The 24728-nt window shown below is 42.1% G+C and overlaps 1 protein-coding gene across 3 annotated transcripts in view; it reads right to left on the reverse strand.

Moving 5' to 3' along the window:
• The window catches only part of fras1 (Fraser extracellular matrix complex subunit 1), a 216084-nt gene that overhangs the window by 143799 nt on the left and 47557 nt on the right, over window positions 1-24728 (reverse strand). The window lies entirely within an intron of this gene.

A 24728-nucleotide genomic window follows, 5' to 3' on the forward strand; every position in this document is an offset into this window, starting at 1 on the left:
GCAGAAAAAAAAAAAATCAAAATCACTCTCAGAAGCTTTCTCATCTCCTACAAACACCCACCTGTCACCTAACCCTAACATTCAACCTGGGCAATTAAAAACTACGAGCGGCCATCTCTACACTAACCCAAGGAATGTGTCCCAGACCACCTCCACATGTGGACTGAGACCAGATCAGTGTTCACACCTGGACTGGGCCAGGACAGACGTCAGTGCAAAGTCTGAAACAGTGGCCACTATGCAGCTCTCATGCATTAATATAGAAGAGAAAATACATCTCAGTTTAGGAAACATGAGATCATTAAAGGCTCTATGAGGTCCGTTTACAAGGCAGCGCGCTCTTTACATCAAGCTGCAAAACACTGAAGGATTTCTGCTTCAGCTGGAGTGAAGCCGCTTCAGAGCTGATTAAAAGCCTCGAGCTCTGCAGCCAACGAGACGATGAGCTAGGGCAAAGAGGCAGAAAAGCCCGGGATCAGTTCTGCCGTCGCCCGCCTGCGCCCTCCCCCCTTTACGGTTCCTCGCTATTTGTCAATAGCTCATAACAGCTAGCTGACAGTGTCTTATGGCTAGCTTAAAGCCAGAACTAAATCAATATTCCAGCGCCTGCATATGCCCAGATATATCATCTTACAGCACATAAATCCGATTTAGCTGAATGATTAATAACCAACACATGACGGAAATATCCAGAGCTGCTTATGGAGTGGGTCCTTGATGGTGACACCCTAATTAAAGCGGATGTCTTTTAATAGACAGGAAGCTTTAACCTTAAGGCTCAATTCTCACATGTACACATGAAAAACAGAATCTATTTCAGAGCAGGAAGGACTAAAGCGGAACAGACGAGCTCATCTGCAAACAGAGGAACACATGTAAAAGTCACTGTTAGACAATCGACTGTTGGAGTTTAAACAACAAGAGCAACAACAGGACTAATGGACGTTTGTTCAGGTCTGGTGATCAGATCTGGTGATCAGAGATGAACCGTTTCCATGGAGACTAAATACAATGATCTGGTTGGATACACGTGTTTACATTAAACCATCAGTCACCTTAATGGCAAAGTGATTCTCCTGCCGAAGAGGATCAGTAGAAGAAGAAGAAGAAGACTGAAGTCTGTTTCCATGGACACTAAATGAAATGATCTGATGAGATCTATGTATCAAAATCCAAATTTTATTAAACTTTATTGACAGAGTGGTTCTTCTACTGGAAATATAACAGAGGAACTTTCTTCATCTCCAGCTCTCAAGGATTCCAGCTTTGGTCCATCTTTGTTTTTCTGCCTCCATGTTTCTGTCTCTCCTGGAAACCTGACGTTGGTTTATTATAAGATGATTAATTAAAGTCACCACCAGAACCTCTACACCTCATCCATCACTCTGTTGTGATCCAGGAGGCTACACGAGGCCTTCACATCCCGATTATTAGCCTCAAAACGAACAATAAGATACAAACTGCACCACTAGGCTCCGTCCCAGTCGTCTGCAAACGATAAAACCATCCAGGACTTGCTCATGAACTTCATTTCCACCTGCACATCACGATTAAAACACCCGGTAGCAGAACACCATTAAACACACGGTACAAACAAGACGGGACACGTATCTACACGGGGGTTTTATAGGCCTCCCTCCCACACATCCAGTCAGCGTTCAGCTGCCTCGCACTAGAACACGGAGGTCTTACACGTTACGGGGAGAAAAGAACATGTTAAATGAAACCCTTAAATCACGCCGGGGAATACTTCTGGCAGCGCACCTGGCTAAGTGGAATTATAAACCCTGCAATAAATCCACAAAGTAGGGTCACGCAACACATTACAACCTGGCACAGCTACAACAGGCTCAGACTTATTTAAGATAAGATAAGATAAGATAAGATAAGATAAGATAAGATAAGATAAGATAAGATAAGATGACAGGATGACACATTAATTTAAATTATCAAGATAACTCTTGGCCAATTTCAAATGGCATTTACTAAGTATGCAGTAAAATGTGGGAGTAGTCAGAGGTCTGAAAGGCAAATACAGAGACGACACAATGAGAATTTAATTAAGGGAAGCTGCCCTCCCTCCCTCCCTCATGGAGAGAGTTTATGAGTTTCCTATAGCCTGGTTGTGCTTGTACATGGTGGGGGTGTCTGCCCTCACAGCTGTGGCCAGATGTGTAATGACTTTTATGTGAGGGCAGACGTGTCTTGGCTGATCTCGTTACAGTTTGAGCTCAGAGAGGAGGTGCGGAGATGGTTGGGGGGGGCTAAGAGACCTTCAGGATTGTCAGAAATGTGGGTTTGACCGAGAGCTGCAGTTTCCCCCAAGCAGATGGTGAACAGGGCCAATGCACTTTAATTCTTAAAGCTGCTTAAAGGAATAATCCAACATTTATCTTAACAAATATGATTAATATATTAATCTACGTCCAGCAGGTACATCTCAGGTTTTCACAAAGCGAACAGATTTCAGTCTGAGTTATATTTATGGTACCTGGATTTACGTCTGACCTGGGGAGTCCCATCACAAGTGTCCACCTCTAAGTACCTGGTCACACCTGGACCTGTGATGCTCTTATCTCGGTTTTGTGCTCTGTATGCAAATTAACAAAGAGCAGAATATTGTAACAGCTGCTGTCTCTGATGGATCTCTACCTACTGTCGTATCAGAACCGTGAACAGCTGTTTGTTGACTTGGGGAGATGATACATGTTTGGGAACAAGCTGAAAAGTCTCCACTATTATTTATCATTAGTCTCCATCCTGACTTATTTATTCCTTTTAAACATCTGCACCAAAGTGTCCTCCACAAATATGGCCAAGTGTTGTGATCTTAATTTATCTTTATCTTAGTTTATATTATTTTAGTCGATCCTAACTTAGATTTCCTCAGTTTATCTTATTGTACCTTAGTTCAGTTTAGCTTAGCTTAATTTAGGCTCTTGATTTCATTTTGCTCAGTTTATCTTTGCTCATCTTATTGTAGCTTAGCTTTGTTTAGCTTATCTTACTTTATTTTTTAGCTTAACATATAGTATATTAGCTTAGCCCACATTATAGTATCTTAGCTCATCTTATTAGTTTATCTGAGTTTAATTTTGCTTTAATTTTTCTTATTTCACTTTCACTCAGTCTATTTTATTTCACTATATCTCACCACATCTTATCTTAGATTATCTTATCTTAGCTCATCTTATTGTACGTTAGCTTAACTTACCTAATTGTTTCTTATCTTGGTTTATCTTAGCTGGACCCTTGAGCAGGCCGCTAAACCCTGAGCTAAACCCCCTGATGAACTTGTATGACTACTCACTACTCTCAGACTTAATTTAGAAATGGATTTGTTCATAGCAGAGAGCTAATTCCTTGTGCTTGTGCCCTCTTGTGTAGAAGGACACTGTTCCCTCTGTCGTAATTACACTAAAAGGCTCAAACAGGACGTTCTAGTACAAGAATGAAAATCATATTCAATGCTTTTTTTTTTATTTCAGCGAAATGCGAAGACGAGAGTTCGCCGGAGTCTAAAGAGGTGCTGGCCTGTTCTTTATCACACAGCCTCCTAACACATCGCCCTGAGAGAGAAAAGAGGTTCAAAGCAAACTTTAAAATGGGAAATTATTCCAATCAGACCAGAACAGGAGAACTCGAGGCTACTCAACCATCTTTCACTCAGATTTTATCAAACATCTCTTCAGAAGGAAGGCAGATTGGTTTAGAGCATTTTTAAAAAGATTCACATATTGAATTACAAGAAGTGAAAGTTCTAGTTGGATTTTGAAAGTCTGGAACGTGGCTTTTTTTTATTGTTTATATTTAAATTGTCATCAACTCCAAATACATGTTTCTATTGATAAGAGAGTCTTTAAAGAAGCCCCCCTAATGAAACTGCCCCTCTCAATAACCTATGTAAACAAATGTGATGTGAAAGAAAGACTGCTTTAAAGAAATTATTCATCAACAACCATTTTTCTGCGGCTAAGACAAGACATTAATGAGCTAAAACTGACATATGATGATAAAAACTATGAGGAAATGTTAGCGAGACCAGAACAGAATGTTATTTAATGTGAGAAGATGTTATTTGAATATTGGACAAAATACATGATCTCTTTTAATATATGCGTCATGTCTTGTGATTGGTTAAGGGCCAAGAAGTCTCATCTAAGTATTATGAAGTTAAAGAACAGAACTAGAATAGAAAAATACTCATATGCTTCATTAAACTGGACCAAAGTGAGAAAAATCCTGATTTCTGTTTAGTCTTAAGACAACGTATGAAATGAATGTTGTTAGTCACAGAAATAATTAAAACTTGATAAAAATGTACTGACTTTTCATCAACTAAAACTGTGAAAGATAAAAATGACTAATGACTTCTTAATGTATAAGAAACATAAGACTAAATCATAAATAGCTGTCACCATTTACATAAATTAGATCAGCAGGGTCCCTGGGGTTAATAATAATTCTGTGTCCACGCCGGTTTGACATGCGTGTCCTGTTTTAGCTCCGCGGATGCCGTTCCTATCAGCAACCTTTTCTTATTCGAGCTTTGTAAAATTAGCCCAGCGGCTCGTAGGAGGTCGGGCTCGATTCCAGATCCACGTCTGGTCTCGGTAGACCTCGAGGAGAATGGGATTGACCCGGAGTTCGTTATAAAACGAGGACCTCTTCAAGCGGAGCAGAAATTCCTCAAAGAACAGGGACTCCCTATTACCTGACCTCCCCCCTCCTGCTCTGACAAGCCGGAGCCAGGGGAGCTATACAGCGGACATCAGCGTGAGTGGTGGTGGCAATTCCTGCCCTCCGCCCTGGGAGGTTCTCCCCTACAGGGACTCGTACCTGGAACCCGTTGATTAAATGTCCAAGGAGTTGAGGGGCTTATTTCACTCAGATGTGATTTAGAACCGAAGCTGCAGCTCCGTAAAGAAAAGGCTGAACTATAGGACAGAGCACACTTAAAGAAACGCACAGAATAGGACAATTAATCAGTGGAATTAAATAAATAAAAAGTCAGTTTCAGCATTTTACCGGCATAAACCAATCAGCCACAACATTAAAACCACTGAGAGACACAAAACTGCTTTTTGAACAACTAAAAAATAAAACACTGTTGTTTAATGTTTTTTTTCTGAGGCGGTTAATTCTTAGTCTAAATCCATCATCAGAGCTTGTTTCATCTTTGACATTTTTTTTTGTGATTGCACTGGATGAAACATTCAAAGTTCTTGAGATTCTTGAGAAGCCGAATGAGAGAACGGAGACAATCTACAATCAATGCAAAATGCAGCCACACTATTTAGCAGCATGAACACACACGTGTGTCCCAGCCACAATTGACGGACGTCCGGTGTGTAAGAAGAATTTTGACTAATTTACTCAGGAAAAAAGAAAGAAAAGAGACACCTGCTATTCTGAACAATCACCAAAAGAAACACAAAAGGTTTTATTGTAGCTGTTCACTTAAAAAAAAGTAAATAAATAGATCTAAACAACAATTAATTAATTTGACTGTGATTCTATCATTTAAAATAAATAAGTAAATGTTTTCGATGCAGCAAACAGTGACAATACTCCTTTTATAAAAGCTTCCTGGCCCCCTAACCCTAACCCTAACCCTAGGGCCCTAGGGTTAGGGTTAGGGTTAGGTGTGAGAGGCTTTTACAGCCTGTTCCACAGTTTGCATCAATTCCTCACATCAGAGTACAGCGTTGTTCGTGGTTCTGAAACAGTCAATCCATTGTTTTAAGACAACAGCTCTTAGAATATTCTGCTGTATATCAGATCGTGTATTTCTTTATTTGGATTTTATTGCCAGATTTTTCTCATATGTGTGCTTTCACTTTTACCTAAATGTTTGCTGTGGAAAAGAGCTGTAATCACTCCTTTTTCGTGACTTTATGACTTTCTTATTGTTTGCAGTATTTTGATCTTAGGTTTGTAGTTCTAGCTGGATACTTGTGATTAGATCAGTCAGGACACGCGTTGATACCACGTCTAATGGGACCTTTAAACACCTGAAGAGCAAAACTTTGAAACTAAACTTCTGAGAAGATTAAAGACACAATATATTATTTCACAGATATTATTTATGGCCTTCTCTACTTCTTAACGTCGGGCCGAGGGAGCACAGGGGACGCTCTGTTCTTATCAGTTAAGTGGAAAGTTAAGTGATGACAGAGCTGCAGGGTTAACCTCCATTAGTTTGTTCAGAAGTCTGCGGTTGCAGTGGGACGCTGCGAGTGAGGAGAACATCTCACCAGTTGAATCTCAAACAGGACGGGCTGAAAAACAACCTGCATCCTCGAGTCAATTCTCCCCGGATGAAGAAAGAGCGAGGGGCGGACTCGGTTGTTCCACGCTCTGGCTTAAGCAGCACATTCAATTAGAAATCCAATCGAGAACAAAAGGCAGAGAGAGTCAAACACTCACAGAACTCGGTTTTGTTGAGCTGTCGCTTACACTAGTTGGACTCTCTCACTCAAGGCAGGGAGGGGTGAAGGAGAGGCAGCCTGCCTGGCAAGCAAAACGTAATTGGACTAAAATTGGTCCAGGTGCTGATAGAAACTAAAGCTATTACTGAAGCAGATTCAATCTTGGGGCATGATGGGTGTGACGCTGCAGAACCAAACACTTAGGGCGGCTGCAAAAAACACGTCTCCTCGAGGAGGGGGGCCGATTCTGTCAGCTCAGCTTTGTGTTTACAGCTGATCAACCTGATTTCACCAAAGCCTGAACTTCTATTTACAACAAAACCTGCGTCGAGGCTCTTACTGGGTACGAATCAAACCGGACCGATACGAGCTGCAATAAATAACGTTTGAAACACAAATAAATGTAAAAACTAAGATTTTAGGTAAAATAATTAACGGCACATGTACCGTGCTAAGTATACACGGATCAGCCACAACATTATGACCACTGTAGGGGTGTGTAAAACATCCTTTATGCCAGTCATGCCAACGTAATCCTTGACACACACAAAAAACATTTTAGGAACAACTAAAAAAAATAAAATAAAACATGAAGAACTGAACAAGGTGTTGATCATATTTGGGGGCGTGGCTTTATGTGGTGATGGACAGACGAGTCCAATTGGTTGGAGGACTTGTGAGTGAAAATCAGAGACAACTACACGGCGATCTATTTATTTATTTATTTATTAGTAAGCGTTTCGGTCTCATGTTGGCTTCAGGCTCCAAAAAAGAAACAAAAACATTTCTGCTTAAGTTGCGCTAAATGTACGAAAAAGGTTACTAAGCATGAAAAACAGATGTCAGAACCAGCAGCTCAAAGGACGCTGGAGGGAAGTCAGCTGTTTGATGTTTTCCTGATAACAAAAAAAAAATGGAGAAAGTGCTGCTCCCAACTTCTTCTAACCGCCCACCTGACGAGGCAAGAACAACAAACAGCCTGGTCCACGACGCCGATGCCTCCTCATCACTCTGGATGTTCAGTGGAAGCAGGAGGAGAGTTAACTTTTCTGCTGTTCGAGGGCAACAGCTGCGTCCCTCCTGTTTTGTCAATAAATCCGTTTGCCGCCGTTTAATTGCTTCATCCCGCAACTTCCTCCAGCCCCGGCCGAGTGTGTGCATGCTGATTCCTTATGAGCCAAGCTGTGAGAACCAGGAGAGTCACCGAGCGGCTCAGACGGTCGCAGCCTCTGCCAAGAAGCCTGATTTAATCAAAGCTTTGGCAAATATTCAAAGAGTGAGTGAGAGTGTGAATACTCCGACTGCCCAGTGGTGTGATCATGAATTTCTATGGCGGTTCAGTGTCTCATCCATCATCTGACAACCACTACAAGTTATCCAGCAGCTGATGGATCTGCATTTAAAGCAGGCTCTGCCACAGCGTTAGCACTGTTATGCTAATGGGCACACATATTAGGGGGGGAAAGGTGGAGTTTAAATGTTGTGACTTAGCTCATTGATTCAACTTTCTCCCCCCGTGTCTCTGGTCCAATTAGTGGACCTCCTGGTAGGACATGACAAATGAGTGGCTGATCGTTGGCCTCCCAGCTCCCATAAATCCAGCTGTCTGCCCTCGGCCTGCCACGGATGCTATCGCTCCTGCAGCCAAAGTATCAGCATCAAGCACGTAATGGGTTCTGGATCATCAAACAGACGGACCCCCCTCCCCTTCCTCGAAAGAGTCAGGGTCCATCAGAAAGACAGACAAAGAAGACACACGGAGCGGCTTCATTAATACGTGTTAGGGCTGAGATCTGCAGCATCTACTGACTTACACTGAGCCAGCTTTAATGTGATGGTGCAAACTGGACCAACTCTGGATCATTTTGCAGGTCCAGCCTGTAGACATGTAGAGACTGACCACATCCATCCAAGAGGAGAAAGAAACATCGGTTCATGGAACGGTTTCACTCACATCGAAGAAAACACAGATAAACAGCAGTAAAACAGAAGTCCTCCTCGTCTAAATCCACTCCTGCCAAAGTTAACAGTTTCTCATTAAACACGATGACTCCACTATTTTCCCCTCCCCTCAGGTTAAGAGTTTCTGACTCATCTACTACTGTAACTTTCTGGTCCACCCTCCACACGTCTCCATAAACTTCATACGCTGCAGCTCGTAGCATCAGCTGACCTCCCCCCATGGGCCACATCACCCCAGTTCTTCCAATATTTGATAAATTGAGTACGAGATCCTGCTACTTACATTCAAGACCCTTCACAACCGAGCTCCATCGGATCAATCTTCTCCAGTTGTACACAGTCTCACATGCTCTCAGATCCTCCTCAGCATCCCAACTTATCGAACCACCAACCAACACTCTCCCATCTGATGTTCAAAACACAGACTTGCTGAGAACCTTCAAATCCAGACTCAGCTTTTTAAAGGAGCTCACTCCATTTAACCCACTATCGCTCCTTTTTAATTTCTGTTTACCTTTTTAATTTGCTTTTATTATCTTGCATTGCATGTGTCATGATGTTTTATGTAAGGTGACCCTGAGTGCTTTTTCAGTAAGAGATACTTTATTTATCCCGTGAGAAATTCGAATTCAAATATGCAGTAGCAATGAACACAGTCCAGTTGTTTTCTCACAAGGAGGCACTGTAGAGTCCTATGTCCTCCTCAGCCTGTTCCGATAGCACAAATAAAGTTTCTAGGCTAAGAGGCAGAAAACAGTTTTCATTCGTGTAAAATCCCCTGTAACTGGTAATCATGTCTGAAAGCTTCGAATGAACCCTCCACAGAGGAAGAAGGAGGAGGAGGCCTCACTCAGACCTGGTTGAATCGAGTGATCTGATCACAAGTGTCCATCACAGAGAAGAGCAGGACGCGTCAGACTGAACCAACTCTGGGCGGTTCTGTTTGGATTCAGGCTGCAGCTCCAGCCGCTGACCCATTTAACAGGGTCAGGAATAGAAATGCACACTCACTGCTCGCTGGTTAATATTTCTGAGCGTAAGGAAACAAACCGCAAAGGGACGAATTTTACATAAATCATAAACCGAGCCCCGACAGAGGAAAGTTTACGACGAGGCCCAGGTGTGATAAAAGGACAAACAGGAGCATCTCGCTCAATAATTCACCTCCTCCGTCAGAGCGGCCCTCAGCTCCGACGAGAAGCCACCAGAGCCCGCCTGAAAACTCGGCGAACGCCGCTCAAACTGTTTGCGCTGCACTTCAGATTCACTTTGATTTGCCAATTTCTGCTTCTGAGAACTGAAAGAAACCATTTTCTGCGATTCAAAGAAATCTCGGGGACTCAAGAGTGGGAGCGGGATCAAAAAAAAAAAAGAAATTACAGCGACAGAGATGCAGGTGAGCAGAAAGTCTCGCTGGGTGTTTCTTCTCATCAGCCCGCAGTGATACATAATGCATGTCGCCTGCATGCAGCCTGAGCATCGCGTCTCTTCTCTTCTCGCTGTGCAGCTTTGGACGGACTGACTCATTCATTATCCAGCGAACAGGCTCCACACAACTCATTTACATTCATTCAAAAAGATTCCACGTCGAAGCCGCGTTGCATAATTCGGATCGTGTTTGACACGTCTATCTAATTTGTCCATGTTGGACCCGCAGCACTCGGCTCCATGTGTCAGCATCATCTTACAGTAGATGGTTCAACCCCTTAAAGTAAAAAGAAATCTGGGCAAGCAACATCCTGTGAGCTCCGAGAAAAGAAAAGAACGACAGCTTTTAGACAAACAAAGGTAAATGTTTCATGCAGAGGAGAAATCCAACTCCTTCAGTCTGTTTATTATGTTCTGATGAATGTTCCAGGAGGAAGATGCATTAAAAGAAGTTCAGAACCTTCCCTCACATCTGTGGACGTGAAAGCAAAGCCTCAATAATTCATCAGCTCTCGCCAGTCAGGTGAGGTGATGGCAGCCCTCCGTCTCCAAACTACAGCCAACGCTTCAAACTTTCTAAATCACCGCCTTCCACTTCCAAGAATCTAGAAAATGCGAGTTAAATATTAACGAGTGATTTCTGACCCATTTCAGATTTCACGTGGGGGGGTTGGGAGCTTGTGAATCTGTAACCGAGTGTTAATTTGGAGCAGCGGAGTTCTGTCTGCAACAAATAGCAGCTGGATAATGTTTCATGAAGCGGCTGCTGCTGAAACTTCAGACGCAGACTCTAGAAAAGTTGAGAGGTCAGATGACGTCCTGTTACTGGTGAGCGCCGGAGCCGGATACGAACTGGAGCCGAGGTTTAACTGCACCCTGAAGATCTTAACTCGTTAACTACGGTGATTACACATAAATATGCTGATTTGTGTGGAAACATAACAAAGTCTTACATTTCTGTTTGTGTTCATCACAATTAAACCGACTGAGGCCTGATGTGTGAAATAATCATCAGAAAAGTCACTGATATTGAAACGCTTCAAATAAAGTCAATAAACAAATAAAAATGTGCTCATTTAATTGCTTTTAATTGTCGAATTTAAAAAAATAAAAATAGAATCTGGCCAATATGGAGTAAATGAATGCATGTTTTAAAGACAGCGTCTTAATTGTCTGTTTAAAAAAAATAAAAAATACTGTGGCAGGTTTAACATCTCGTTATTTACAGTGAAGATGGAAGTAAATGAGCATAAATGGCTGCTGTGTCATATTTCATACACAACTTTTCAACACGATTTTACTTTAACTTAGTGCATAAAGTATGAATTAATTACAGGTTGAGTCAGTAAAATAAATAAGAGTTATGGAATAGTAGTAAATGAGGTTCATACCGAAAGTAGCAAAGGTTTGATTATTACAGAGTCAGTCTCAGTGTTGGTTGGTGGTCAGATGCTAATGGAGATGCTAATGGAGATGCTAATGGCTAGCGTGGCAGTGCTGTTTTGTAGCAGTGTGTTTCTGCACGTATAGACCTCTAAACCTAAACCAGGTAGATCTCCATGAATGTTTCACTATAAGCTGGTGTTAGCAACTGTTAGCACATCAATAATAGAGCTGACTGTGTAACTGCAGGTTAGCATCAACAGTATTCATGCTATCTAGGCCGACACGTTTAATTGTGCTTTAAAGAGTTGTTTGAGGAGAAGTTTTGATCCTGGAGCCCAAACTTTCTCTTCAGAGTGAAGTTTAGTGAAAATACGATGCAGCGAAATTAAACAGGAGCAGGAAGTTTTCACGTTGCCCTTCATGTTAAAGGATTCGCCGACACGCACTCTGACAGCTCTCTGACAGCTCCAGCAGCCAAAGGAAACCTGACACCAGGAAACGAGGCGCTGGGTCGGAGTCAGAGCAGCAGCTGTGTGTCGTCGTCTGGTCCAGGACCAGGATCAACCCTCTGAGCCGCACAATAAAAACATAAAACCCTTTCATTTGGTGATAAGTGAGTGTGAAGACGAAGCAGAGTCAAGCTAAAGGCTCGAGAGCTGCAAGGAAACAGTCGCACAGTGAACACACTCACAGCGCTGAAAGATGAAAGTCTGCTCGCTCTCACTCTTAGTCTTCATTATTTTTACCTTTACGTTATTGGCTTCAACTGTTTATTTCTTTACGATGTATGAAATAATTGTCAGAAAAGTTTACTTTTTTTTTAATTGTAGAGCTTCATGGACCTTCTGATACATAAATTTCCACGTGTAAGTTCTGTTTTGTGTTATCTACTATCTGAATATCTATGTGACAAGTCACCCGTGCAATTTAAGTTTAACAATTTCCACCAAGTCGCCATGAAATGTCATTTCCTTTTACTGACTGAAAAAACGTCTGGTTTGATACGAATGTTGCTGTCTCAAAAACACTCATTTCATCTTCTTTAACTTTCAGTAATAGTGCTGATGCTTTTATTAAGACTATTAATAATAATAAATAATAAATACCCGTAAGACAAGAGGAATAACCATCCCAGAACCAACACAGAGTCCTCAGAAAACAAAACATACACACCACAGTCAAGCCTTTCAACAGACTCCCCCAGCTCCTAGTGCACCCAAAGATAAGATAAAAATAGATTTAAAAAAAATAATAAATGCAACATAATTTATGAGATATGCTGCAAATCATGCAATAAGCCCTACATCAGTGAAACATGGAGAACTTTCAACAACAAAGACAACAAGAAACAAAGAACATCAGAAGGAATTTGTGAAAGACACCTCAGGTCGTCTCACAAGAACACAAAAAGAAAAAGCAGAAGAACAGACTCTAAAATCATCCGTATCACATCACTGCAAATGAAACAGTCCCATTATGGACTCGCTCAGAGTAAGAGTCATCAAATCAGAAAATCTCTCAGGACTCTGTCCTCCAGAGACCATCGGATGGTGGAAGGATCAACTCTACAGGAGGAACTCCTTCCTAAATGACTCGTCACATCCAGCAGACGACCGATCTGACGCAGACTGCAGGTGAAACATAGCTCATGCTGATAACCAGGCTAATAAAAGCCTCCAGACTAGAAAACCTTCATCATTTTCAACAATTCTTCAATTAAACTGATCATTTTAAATTCTTGTTCAGTTCGTGTGATGTTTATTATGATCTGGGTCAGGCTGTGAATGTGTCATAGAGTGTTTTATGTGTTCCCAGTGAGACGCTGCCATGGAGATTCTCCTATTGTGAAATAGTATTGTATTGTGCTTACAATGACAATAAAGGTTTTTCTATTTTCTGTTCAAATGGGAAATATTAGCTCATGCAAATGGCATTAAATGGACGTTTTAATTGTTAATGTCTTGTTAAAAACACTAAACACATATGTGAAATGGGACATAGGTAGATGTCACTGAAGTTGTGTTGCACATGTTTAGGTGTGACAGCTCCTAGTAACCATGTAAACTCTGGTTTCTCCCTGAGCATGTTCACTTCATGTCTGAGGAGTTTCCAGCAGGGACAGAAACATGGATGGAGACGTGGAGACATCTCAGTCGTCTTCTAAGTCTCTAGACATTCAGGACTGGGCACAAAGATGAGTCTGTGAAGGTTCTCCAGGTCAAGGTTCTCCAGGTCAAGGTTCTCCGGGTCAAGGTTCTCCAGGTCAAGGTAAATCCAGAAGGACGGAGGAGCTGAAACGAGGACGACCGGACGTCTAGTGGTTCTTGAAGACGTTTCATCCAAGTAGCTTCCTCGCTGATGCTCTGAGGTCCTTCTGTGAGGTTGGTTTCTTGGATAAATGTGGAGATAAACATATTTTTCTTGCAGAACCACTTTGTCAGTAAAGCTCCACAGCGATGAAGGTAGAAATGTTTGATCCCAGACGCTCTCTTTACATGAACTTCACTTTCTAAACCACACCACAGCCTGAGTCTTCTAGCTCTGGACTCCCTCCACATCGTCCTCCTGCTCTCTGTGTCATATCAGTGTCCTGTTTGAGAACAGGTGGAGCTCGGCTGCTGTTAAAGGAGCTAAACTGGTCAAAACCTCAAACTGTGTTTGAGTATACTCCTCCTCTCTCCTGCTCTGTAATTGGGTTTTCAGTAACTCGGACCCAGGTTGCATCTTCCTTTTAGGGGAGCTTTGGTCTCATTTTTATTTTTTTATTTTTGGAGAATCAGGACACATAGCAGATTCTTAAACATAGCCCCCACCTCCACAAACACTCCGACAAGATACTGCTGCAATTTCTACGCAGCGAGGAGTGATGTTCCAGACACCATGCTGCGTTCTGGTGTTAGGAGGAGGAGGAGGAGGAGGAGCCGGTTGGCTCTGCAGCGTCGCCCTGCAGGGTGACTGATAATCTGAGTGCAGCACCACGGCTCAGTGGTTCCAGTACTTTGATGGTTACAGATTCTTTTCTATCCAGTGTTGCATTCAATTTTCACCCAGATCTTGTATTGATGATGTTAGAGTCTGACAGTTGCACAAAGTCTTCTCCAGCTCATCCCAGAGACTCTCAATGGGGTTCAGGTCTGAACTCTCTGGTGAAAATGATCTGGTCTCATGCTCCCTGAACCACTCTTTAACTATTTGAGCCCCATGAATCCTGGTGCTGTCATCTTATGGAAGAAAAACTCCATGGATGGGTTATCCTGGTCATTCAGTATATTCAGGTAGTCAGCTGACCTCAGTCTTTGGGCAGAATGTTGCTGAACTTTGACCTGAGCAACTGCAGCAAGGTGTTTAGTTAAACCTAGGTAGTGACTTTTGCAGTGTGTTAACCTCAACCTTAAAATCCTGGTTAACTACATGAAGAGTAGAGCCACAGTGTAGCTCCAGACTCTACGGTGTAACCTGTAACAAGCTGTGACTGATTATCACAAGATGTTTTAAATGTTATTCACTTCTCCTGCCTGGTCATAATGTTTTGGCTGATGGGTGTATCAGAGTTCAGTGCTCAGTTTGAAAGACTTTCTCGCCACATGTGGACTATGGCTCCTTATGTGAATATTATTTAATTGATAATCCGCTGAGTCCCAAAGACCCAGAGCAGAGCTGTAAACCCTCACATTAAAACCACCGGTTGTTTCCTGGCCTTGGCTGGAATAATAACATCATGAGTTCCCGTTCGCTCGGTTGACTTGAGGGCTTTACATCCTTGTTGGTTTTAAAAGAAGAGAGTTCATCTGATCATGAAAAACAACCGGACCTTCAACTTATTTAATTTATTAATCAAACCTCCCAGAGGTCCCTCCACGATGTTCAGTAAAAGATGTGACCATGGAAAAGAAAACTCAACCAGAAACAATAAAGCTAACACAGAAAACCCAGCTAATCCAACGGAAGGACCAATGAACAGTTCAAAAAAAATAAAAAGGGACGTGGTTATTAATTAGCCATAACTGCTCAACGTCTCAACATATAATCAAAGCAAACATTTCAATTTCAAACAAACCTATAATTATTTCATACGTTCTCTGTTTCTGGCCTTTTTATTCAGATTCTTCTCTATTAAAATATAAAATCACTTCCTTTCCATTTCAGGGACCACTTCTTTCATATTTTCATCTTCCAGACTCATCTGTGCTGTGTGAGTGTGGTTTTGATTATTATTTATTTATTTCTCTCTCAGTATTTCATTTCCTCTTCAGGATGTGTCATATCTTATTTTTGGATCTTCTCTAATCACACGTGTCTTCTTTGAATCACCAGATCTCTGACTTCTTTCTTTTCTGAGTTGGGTTAACTAAACTCACCTGGATCTGGACATTGCTTGAATGTGGACATTGCTGTCCTTAACCTCCTGAGACCCCACGTCCTCATATGGGGACTCTATTGCAGCTCATTTAAACGCTTTAGTCTGCCATCTAGTGGTAGCAAAGGGTCAATACATGAGTCTGATTCATTCTACGGACGATCCCGGGACAAAAGTGGTTGAAGAACAAAACCTAAATTTTAACGGTTGAACATTATTTATTTATGTTTATTAATGTTACCGAGCTACAACGTCGCTAATTAGCAAGTACTCCTTTGAGGACATTGGGACTTCATTGTTCTGTCTTAAATAAACTGTTTTATATGTTGCTGCACATTGGGTGACTTTATTATAATATAAATAATTAAATAATCCCAGTGTCCACATATGAGGACACTGGTTTTTACAAAAACTACTACTTCCTGTTGAATGATGATGCTTAGTTTTTGTACGTTTGAGGTCCTACTGATCCCAAACACCCTGGAGAAATGAAAAAATACAGACCAAACAAAAGCTCAGGTCTCAGGTGGTTCTCAGGTGGTTATCTACGTTCTTGTTTGTGTTCTTGAGGTTTGGGTGGACAGATGAATCCTAGCCAGCACAGGAGAGACAGAGACCAGGGTGTCCAAAGATTCCCAAATAAACCACAATCAGTCTTTAAGGAAGAAGACTCGGATGAAACGTCTTCAACAATCTCTACAAGTTATCGTTTCAGATTCAGTTTTTGGGGGGATATTGCTTTCAAATGAAATAACCTGCAAGCATCATATCCTGGAAACCAGCCTGTCTGTTGGGAACTGATCACGCTCCAGTAAAGATCAGCTGAATTAAAAAAAAAATAAAAAACTAATTTCTCTGACGAGGCACAAATAAAGCATGAAGGAAATAAAATATACGTGCCACAGCAGCACACAGACATCCACTCCCTTGTTCTTGTTGCCACTTTAATATCCCACAGATATCCACCTGTCAGGCTGAAGAGATGTGCTGCTGATTTATTAGTGTGAAGAGGTGAGGGCTTGGTTTTATGGTCCCTGCAGGCTGCTCTATGCTCTGCAGTGAAAGTAGGACTTCTGCAGCTTCCATCTCAGGCCCGGCGCTCCAAAGGTCTTTAAGGAAGGAAGTCGGCCAAAAAAAACTCTTAATGACTGAGAAACCAGAGTCAAGAAGAAGAACAAGAAGTCTGCTACTTTCTCCCCCCTGAGCCAGCGCATGGTCGTGGTTAATTATTTGGCAGAAGACATCCTGAAACAGATCTGGCAGCTGCAGTCATGACGGGGATGAGCCATGACCGGTGTCTCCTGGTAATTTCTGCCCTGTCACGGACCTTTGTGTCACAGTGGATCTGGGAGGATTGGGAGGGAATCAGCGTGAGAGGATGGTTAAGTCCATGGTGACTGAACTCATCCTCAAGTGGAAATATGGACTTCACAGCTTCCAAAGGAGGATGTGAGTGAGAAAGAAACCACACCAGAGGAATTGCAAGAGAGAAAAGATGAAGAATCTCTTATCTACATCAATGGTTTATGTGGTCATTACTAGCCTCCGTAAATGTGAGCTAAACATGGGGGGCAACGCACTGAACCTCTGGTGAAACCATAGAAAGATATTCTGTAAGAACAAAGTTCATCATTGAAGCTTGGAGGAGTTGGTTGTAAAAGAAAATGGGAAACAGTTACTGAAATCTCCCGAAATAACAATTTGACAGTCGAAAAAAAGCTTTTAGCAAAGAGCATCGTAATCATCATAATCATAAAGGCATTACTCTGACGGAGCACACAGAGACTTGTCAGTCCTCAGACAAAAATAAGCCCCTACAGCTCATCACATTGTTACAGTTTAACCTGAAGTTATTTTTTCTTCTGTCTAACCTTTGCCACGTCTCACCGATAAATCTTTACACCAGAGCAGAGGCAAAGATGATCTCCCGTGACCCAGCCCCAAAAGGCTCGAACATCAGTGCAATCGCCTTTAGCTCTGAAGGGCATCGCCTCCAATCAGCGCCCCTCCGAGAGCACTTTGACGTCGTCTTCTGTCAAGTGTCAAGCACAGAAAACCACATCGCTTGTGGAAAAAGAGCGAGAGCTTCAGGGAACCTTTAGGGCGTCTGCAGGCTTTGGATCTCCAGAAATCCTGCAGAGATCCCCTTTATTAGGGTCCTCATGAATAACCTCTCACAGAGGGTGACACCAGAACATCCTTGTCTTAAACTGAGCTGTTATTTCTTCGTATTTTAGTTTAGTTTGTACAGAAAACCGTTCCACAAAGAGAAAAGGCTTCATTTTTGCAACTATCTCATTAAAACTTCAAAAATGCCTTTGTGTTGGCACAGTGCAAACATTGAAACTCGGGCTCCCTTAATTGGTAAAGTTAATGCCTGAAGTTTCCCCTCATTTGAAGGATTAGTGGAGAGGCTGCTTGAACAAAGCCTAAATGAGGTTCTTATGAATTAAAGGAAGAGCAGACTACAATAGGCTGTTCTTTAAACACTTCCTTTTTTTTTTAACAGAATTCCCTTTTTCCAGACATAAAATTAAGAATGTGTATTCTCTTTTAATCTTTGACTTTTCATTTTCAAATAGCGAGGAAGCCGCTATCGATGCTTGGGCTTCGACAGGAGCCCGTGCACTTCCAGCTCCAGGCAGGAGAAACGGCGACGCAACGCTAGACAGTCTAAACATGCAACTCTTGAGCAATAAAGAGAATGTTAGATGGAGGAACAGGAGGTTGGGGGGAGGGGTTACTTTCCATGAATCTTTCAGCCTGATGTAGCTTGACTCAACTCAATTCAGAGGCTGGTAACTTTCCACCAGGGTGAAAAATAATCTGTGCATGACACCAGATACTCCTCCAACCAATCAGAGACATTTAGTCATAAACAAATTCAACTCCACGGCGTTAAGGTGAAGTGTATGACTACATTGCTGTTACTCTTCTGTCCATCACCACATAAAGCCCCGCCCAAGCGATCTGATTGGCCCGGCAGATAGTTGCTGGAGCATAATCAATTCCCAACAGAGAGACTCCAGAAAATGTAGAGCTACTATTAACTAGAAGGCTACAAAGAGCTTAGTTGGGAGGCTGAGAAACTAGCCTCCCAACCATTAGCTAGGAGGCTAGGAAGCTAGGAAGGCTGGCGGGGAGATTGGGAAGAGCTACTATTAGCTGAGAAGCTAGGAAGCTAGGAAAAGCTACGATAAGCTGGAAGACTAGGAAGTGCTATTATTAGCTGGGAGCCTAGAAAGCTGGGAGAAGCTAATATTAGCGGGGAAGCTAGGAAGCTAGGAAGAACCACAAAGCGTCATACAGACTATTATATTGGTCTACACACTTTATTCATACTCCGTAAACATGTTGTTTACTTCCTGGTTCTCTAAACTAAACAGCCAATCAGAGCCACTTGTTCCAACGTCGATCAACATCGTATTGACCATAAAAACACTAACTAGAGCTTTTAGCACGTTAAGTCACGCAGCAGAAACATTTTCACCGGCTGCTCCCAGAAGTGTAACAGTACACCAAGATATTTCTGTACACCTCAGTTTACATCCAGTCAATAGTGCAGCGGGTATGCGAGTCAGAGTCACCATCATTGTTTCCCGACAATGGGTGAAACACAATACCCCTGCGACCCTTGAGGAAACCATGTACAGCCGGAGGAAAGTGCTGGCTAAGGTAATAAAGAGCTGAGGAGGAAATGTGGATGGGGTATTTTTACTCCAAGACAGGAACAAATTAGAGAATATTAGAGGCAGAAGACATGGGAGAAGGGCTGCGTGACTCTGGGTTAGAGGCATCCATGAAGATTCTCTGCTGTATTTCCATCTTAACTTTCTTAAAACTTGAAAATATAAGAGTAACAGTTCTGTTTTAGTCTTTTGTTAAGTCCAATCGTCTCCTTGATAAAGTTCTTGTGAAGCTTTAACTTGTCTCCTGACAGTCCGGTCTGAGCAGGTGCTCCGTCCATATTTAGTAAAGCTCTGTGACAACTCCACACACTGTCCCCCTCCGCCTCCAAGCCCAGATTATTTTGGTGGCAAAGATTTTCCAGACAGGAAAAAAAAAAGAAAAAAAAGAAAACAGCTGCAACCAAGCAGGCGCCACGAGGCAAACAGGGCAGCAGCAGCTATTTTGACTTGGTAACTGAATACGAGAGCGGAATTAAGTCGCCGCCGTTCACTCACTGGGTTATTTAGCCCAGATAGAAAATGTAAATACATGCTTGGAAGTGCTGAAATTCCCATGTTTGCACACACAAAAAAAAATGGATTAGTGACAGCCGACATTAAAGACCTAAGCATTCCTGACGCCAGATTAGCAGACAACGGCGAGCCATCATAATTAGATGATTGCTGCTGGTTGCGTGGCCTACATTGGAGGAGCAACTATTTGTAGCCTCATAACGGAAACTGTGCCTTACTGTATTTATCCATCGGGGCTCAAGTGTTTTCTCTGCCATGGATGGAGGGGTTATTTACTCATCCATCTGTGTTTACTTGACATATTAATTTAAAAAAATAAATAAATAAAACACGTAATGCATTATAAAATACATTAATCAGCCGTAACATAACGAGGCCTCCAGAGCTCTGAAGGTGTGGAGCTGTGGGACCACGGCTGAAATTTAGTATTTGTGCTAAGTCTGGTGCATTTATGCATCAATGTTGATTAATGCGCATTTTCCCAATTCAATCAACTAATAATGATAATAATAAATTCAATTAACTTTTATTTATATAGCGTCAACAACAATACAAATTGTCTTGAGGCGCTTTACAAACCTCCGGAGCAGCATGAAGGTTTGCAGAACCCAGCTCATATGGAGGGAACCATCTGCATGGACAGTTTTCTTTCATCCAGAACTCAGAACTTCAGACAAGATCCTGGACTGGACTGAGATCTGCTTTGAATCTGGAGGACGAGCACCTGCTGAGAGACGCCATCAAAGGGTGGACATGGCCTGCAGCGATGCTTGGGTAGATGCTGTAGGTCATACATTACTCAAGGAGATTTGGAGCTGGCGCAGAAAGTAACGGGTTGAATTTAAAATGATTTCACCCGCTGTTAATCAGTCATGGGTGCCGCTTCATGTCAGGACCTGGTGAGCTTTAGGATTCAGCAGCAGTTTAAGTGAAGGGAAAAACTTTATTGGGCCGATGCATCTGAGGTCGAGGAACTACTATGAAGATTTGTAGTATAGTACACTACAAATCTTCATAGTAGTTCCTCTGGTCAGCCGTAACATTATAACCACTGACGGGTTGTATCAGACAGCAAGTTAAACATTTTGTCCAGAGAGTTGATGTTAGAAGTAGGAAAAATGCCCAAGTGGAAGAATTTCAGAGACTTAAGGTTAAAGGGACCCATCAGTGATGGTTGAACAACAGAACTGCAGCTCTGGGTGGTGTTCCTGGTCTGCAACGGTCAACAATGGTCCGAGGAAGGACAAGAACCAGAGACAAGGTCGAGGACCCAGGGGACATTGATGCACTTGGAGACATTGGGTCCTTCCATTCACATGGATGTCCCTTTGACTTGTAGCTCCATGTCCCCCCTTCCACAGAGACAGGATTCCCTGATGGTGTCTTTTAGCAGGATGATGACTCCCTGCTTCAGGAACGGTTAAATGAATCTGTCCTCCAGATTCAACCAGATCTCAATTCAATCCAGCATCTCGCAGGACATTCTGGATACAAAAAAGTCTGATCCACAGACTCCTTCACCTCTTGGCCTAAAGCAGGATTTAAAGAGGCTGAGGTTTTAGCAGATTTAAAGCTGCTAACGCCTCAGTGTCAGATACCACAGCTCCACAGCTTCAGAGCTCTAGAGGAGTCTGAGGTGATCTACACGATACAAGGCCGGTGCATCCTCATGTTCGTCTGGATGTTGGCTTCAAATGGAACGTGGCTTGTAGGTAAGTGAATCATTTCACAGTTTATGAGACACTTGAGTCGAACTAACGGTAGAAATGTTTCTGACAGATACAGATACTTTGCAGATTTCTATGATGTTTTGACCACATGCAAAACAAACTATCAGAATAAACATACAAAGTAGTTTCAACCTGACGAGATATGAAATGAAAATGTTATCATTTCAGATAGTAATGAAATGAAAAGGTCAACACCTACAAGGTCTAGTGGCTTAGGTGGCGTTCTTGTGTTCAAGTCTTTAAATGATAACTCTGTCATTTTAGAATAAAAGTTTTCCTCCAGTTTCTATTAACTCTGAGTGACATTTTAATTCATTATACAGGTTGGATGACTGGTATTAACACAAGTGTAAATAAAATGAAAATAAATCAAAACCCATCGGTCTGAGGTGAGTGGGAGCATTTTTAGACTTCACAATTAAGCAGCATCACAACCTCACGCTCTCCAGCTCCGCTATGTTTCTATTCAGCTCCAGAGAATTTCTCCCGCTTCAGTCGTCTCATTAGCGCAGCGTTCACTGGGGGTTTTGACAGGTAAGCGCAGCGTGATGTGTCTTTTTTTTCCGTTTGGAGACGGAGTTTCATTTATTCAGGAAATGAAAAGTGGCGACGTCATAAAACGAGCGAGCGGCGACATCTGCAAAGAGTAAAAACCACAAGTGGCTCATGGGGAGTAAGCAGCTCATCCTGCCAACTAATTCTACACGACTGCTACCAAAGAACACATGGGAACCTTTTCCCCTGCATGGGAACATAGACCCACCAAACCTCATGTGGTCAGGACCATAGTCTCAAATAATCTAAACAGACTAAACTAAAGCCCCTGAGGGACAAACCGTAAAAAATATAAATGCAACAAAATGTCTCCATGTCTGTGAGTCTGCCTAGCATTTCTAATTATTATTTACATGCACAGTAGCTCAGGATATATGTGAGAATGACACAAATCCAACAAATTCCTGCAAGATGCTGCAGAAGACAGATCAGCAGTTACAAAAAACAAGAGCAAATGATGAATTTTCATGAATAAAAATAATGCAGTGGTAGAATATTTCTGTTTCATTTGCCTGATTGGGTTCTCCCTGTCAACATTCAGGATTTATGTGTCATTTTTTTTTGTTATTTTTGTGCAGAAATGTAGAAAAATAAGACGTAAACTACAGGCCAAAAGTTCGGAAGCAACTTCAAGTTTCTGTTCACAATGATTTTCTGAAGGAGTTCAGTGTATTCTGAGATGTAGTTATTAAATGATCACACTTTGCTTTTATAGATATGAACCATTTTCCTCAGTTTACGTCTAAGTGAACATTAATGTTACCAGAGCATTTCTGAATAAATGTCAGCAAAAGAAAAGAAGGGCTTAAAACTAAAAATAAAATGAATATACACAGTAGTGCAAATGTGCAATAAGGTGCAGGACAGACTGTAGATTGTAGTAAAGTGGTGAATGTCCAACTATCTTATGTGCAAAATAGTGAAATAAAATCTTTTCTCATTATCCCCAGCCTCCAGATGTGCTTCTAACACTCTGTGTGACATGAAGCATTGATCGTACATTGTGTGTAATATGATTGTGTCGTGTACAATGGGCCATTTAAATGAAATAACGTGGTTGGATCCTGTGATATCACTGAGCCAGTGCACTGATGCGAGGGTTCAGAACAAGGTGAGATGAGCACTTCCTGAAATAAGAAGCCAGTAAACACAGAACAACAGCAGCAGCAGTTCTTTCCGCAGCCTGTCAGAACACAGAAGTCCCACTCAGGATCACTGACGGCCAGAGAGAGAGCTGTAATTTCTTCTGATATCAAGCAAATTCAGACTGACAGAGCAGCAGCTACTGGACATTTTGCCCCCGGCGAGGCGTTGTGAGCGATGCAGCAGGTGCCTGAAGGCGCCACGGCAGGAAGTTATGTGAAATATGTAAACACAAGGCGGGCAGAGGTAGCGGAGTCGTGTCGGCCTCTGCAGCCTCCAGCCTCCAGCTGAGGCCAGAAACTCTCCTTCAGACTCAGAGAAAATCGATACGAGACGCACACGGTACATACCCTGAACTCATTCCAGGCTGTTTGGCATGCATAAAGACAGTCGGTTGGAAAATATTGGTAACAACTCCCACGCAGAGTTCAATAAATGAAGAAATCCTGCACGGCAAAAACACAACACAACAGCTGGGAGGAGGGGGAGTGATGAGGAGGTCAAAACTCTAACGTTGTTATGGAACATCAAAGCGACCCAAAACTTTCTGACTGAATCCGCTTGACTCATTTCAACAAAAACTCAACAGAGTAAAAACTGCTCGTCTTAGGACGTTCACTCCAAAATAATCAGGAAAGAAGTTACTTAGCTCTTCTTACCATGACAAATACATTCAACTACAGTTTATCTAACACGAGGCTGCAACCAAGAATTATATTTTCCATTAGTCAGTTAATCCGCAGACTATTTCCAGAGTAAATAATAAACAGAGCCTCCCTGATAACTACCTATGTGGATTTCATTATCAACTGATACACATGACTGACCATGCAGATCTCTGCTGGAGCATAATTAGCTCCCAGAGTGATTCCGGAACAACTTTCTGCCACAAAAGGAAACTGTTGTCGGAGGAAGTTTGTCTGGATTCCAAGCTAATCTATAAAAGACACATTTATTCAGATTAATAAGGAAATGTTCTATAATCTGTCATCGATCAGCGTTGAGTCTAACTGTACTCATTCACACTAACATGAATGTCTTTGTGAGAGGAAATGTGGCAGAAACAGGGAGAACATGGAAGCTCTGCAAAGAAAAGTCCCCACAACCTTTAGCTTGAATGCTAACCACTGCTAAAGGTTGCAAACACCCATTAGAGCATTAGAACGTTAATGGAAACCTACCTGGTTTAGTTGTAGATGTTTATATGTGCAGAAATAAACTGACGGAAAGCAGCACTGACATGCTAGCAGTTAGCATCAACATTACACAGAGTTTATGCCTCTGCAACCTATGCTAACACCTCAACCAGGTGTTAGCCATTTCTACTTGTACCTCATCTGTTCTGGTTCACTCTGTACTGACACCACCCAAACACTAGTCAGCGCTGTGTCTTTTTCTCCAGTCTTGTTCATTTTTATTTCTACTTCCTGCTTCACTTCTTGGAAAGAATGAGCTCGCAGATAAATTATGACTGAAAAAAAAAAAAAATTGTTAGTTATTTCTAAGACAAAAAACACATTTCTCAGGTAGAATG

The sequence above is a fragment of the Mugil cephalus genome, chromosome 8, assembly GCF_022458985.1.
Source record: "Mugil cephalus isolate CIBA_MC_2020 chromosome 8, CIBA_Mcephalus_1.1, whole genome shotgun sequence".
Classification (NCBI taxonomy): domain Eukaryota; kingdom Metazoa; phylum Chordata; class Actinopteri; order Mugiliformes; family Mugilidae; genus Mugil; species Mugil cephalus.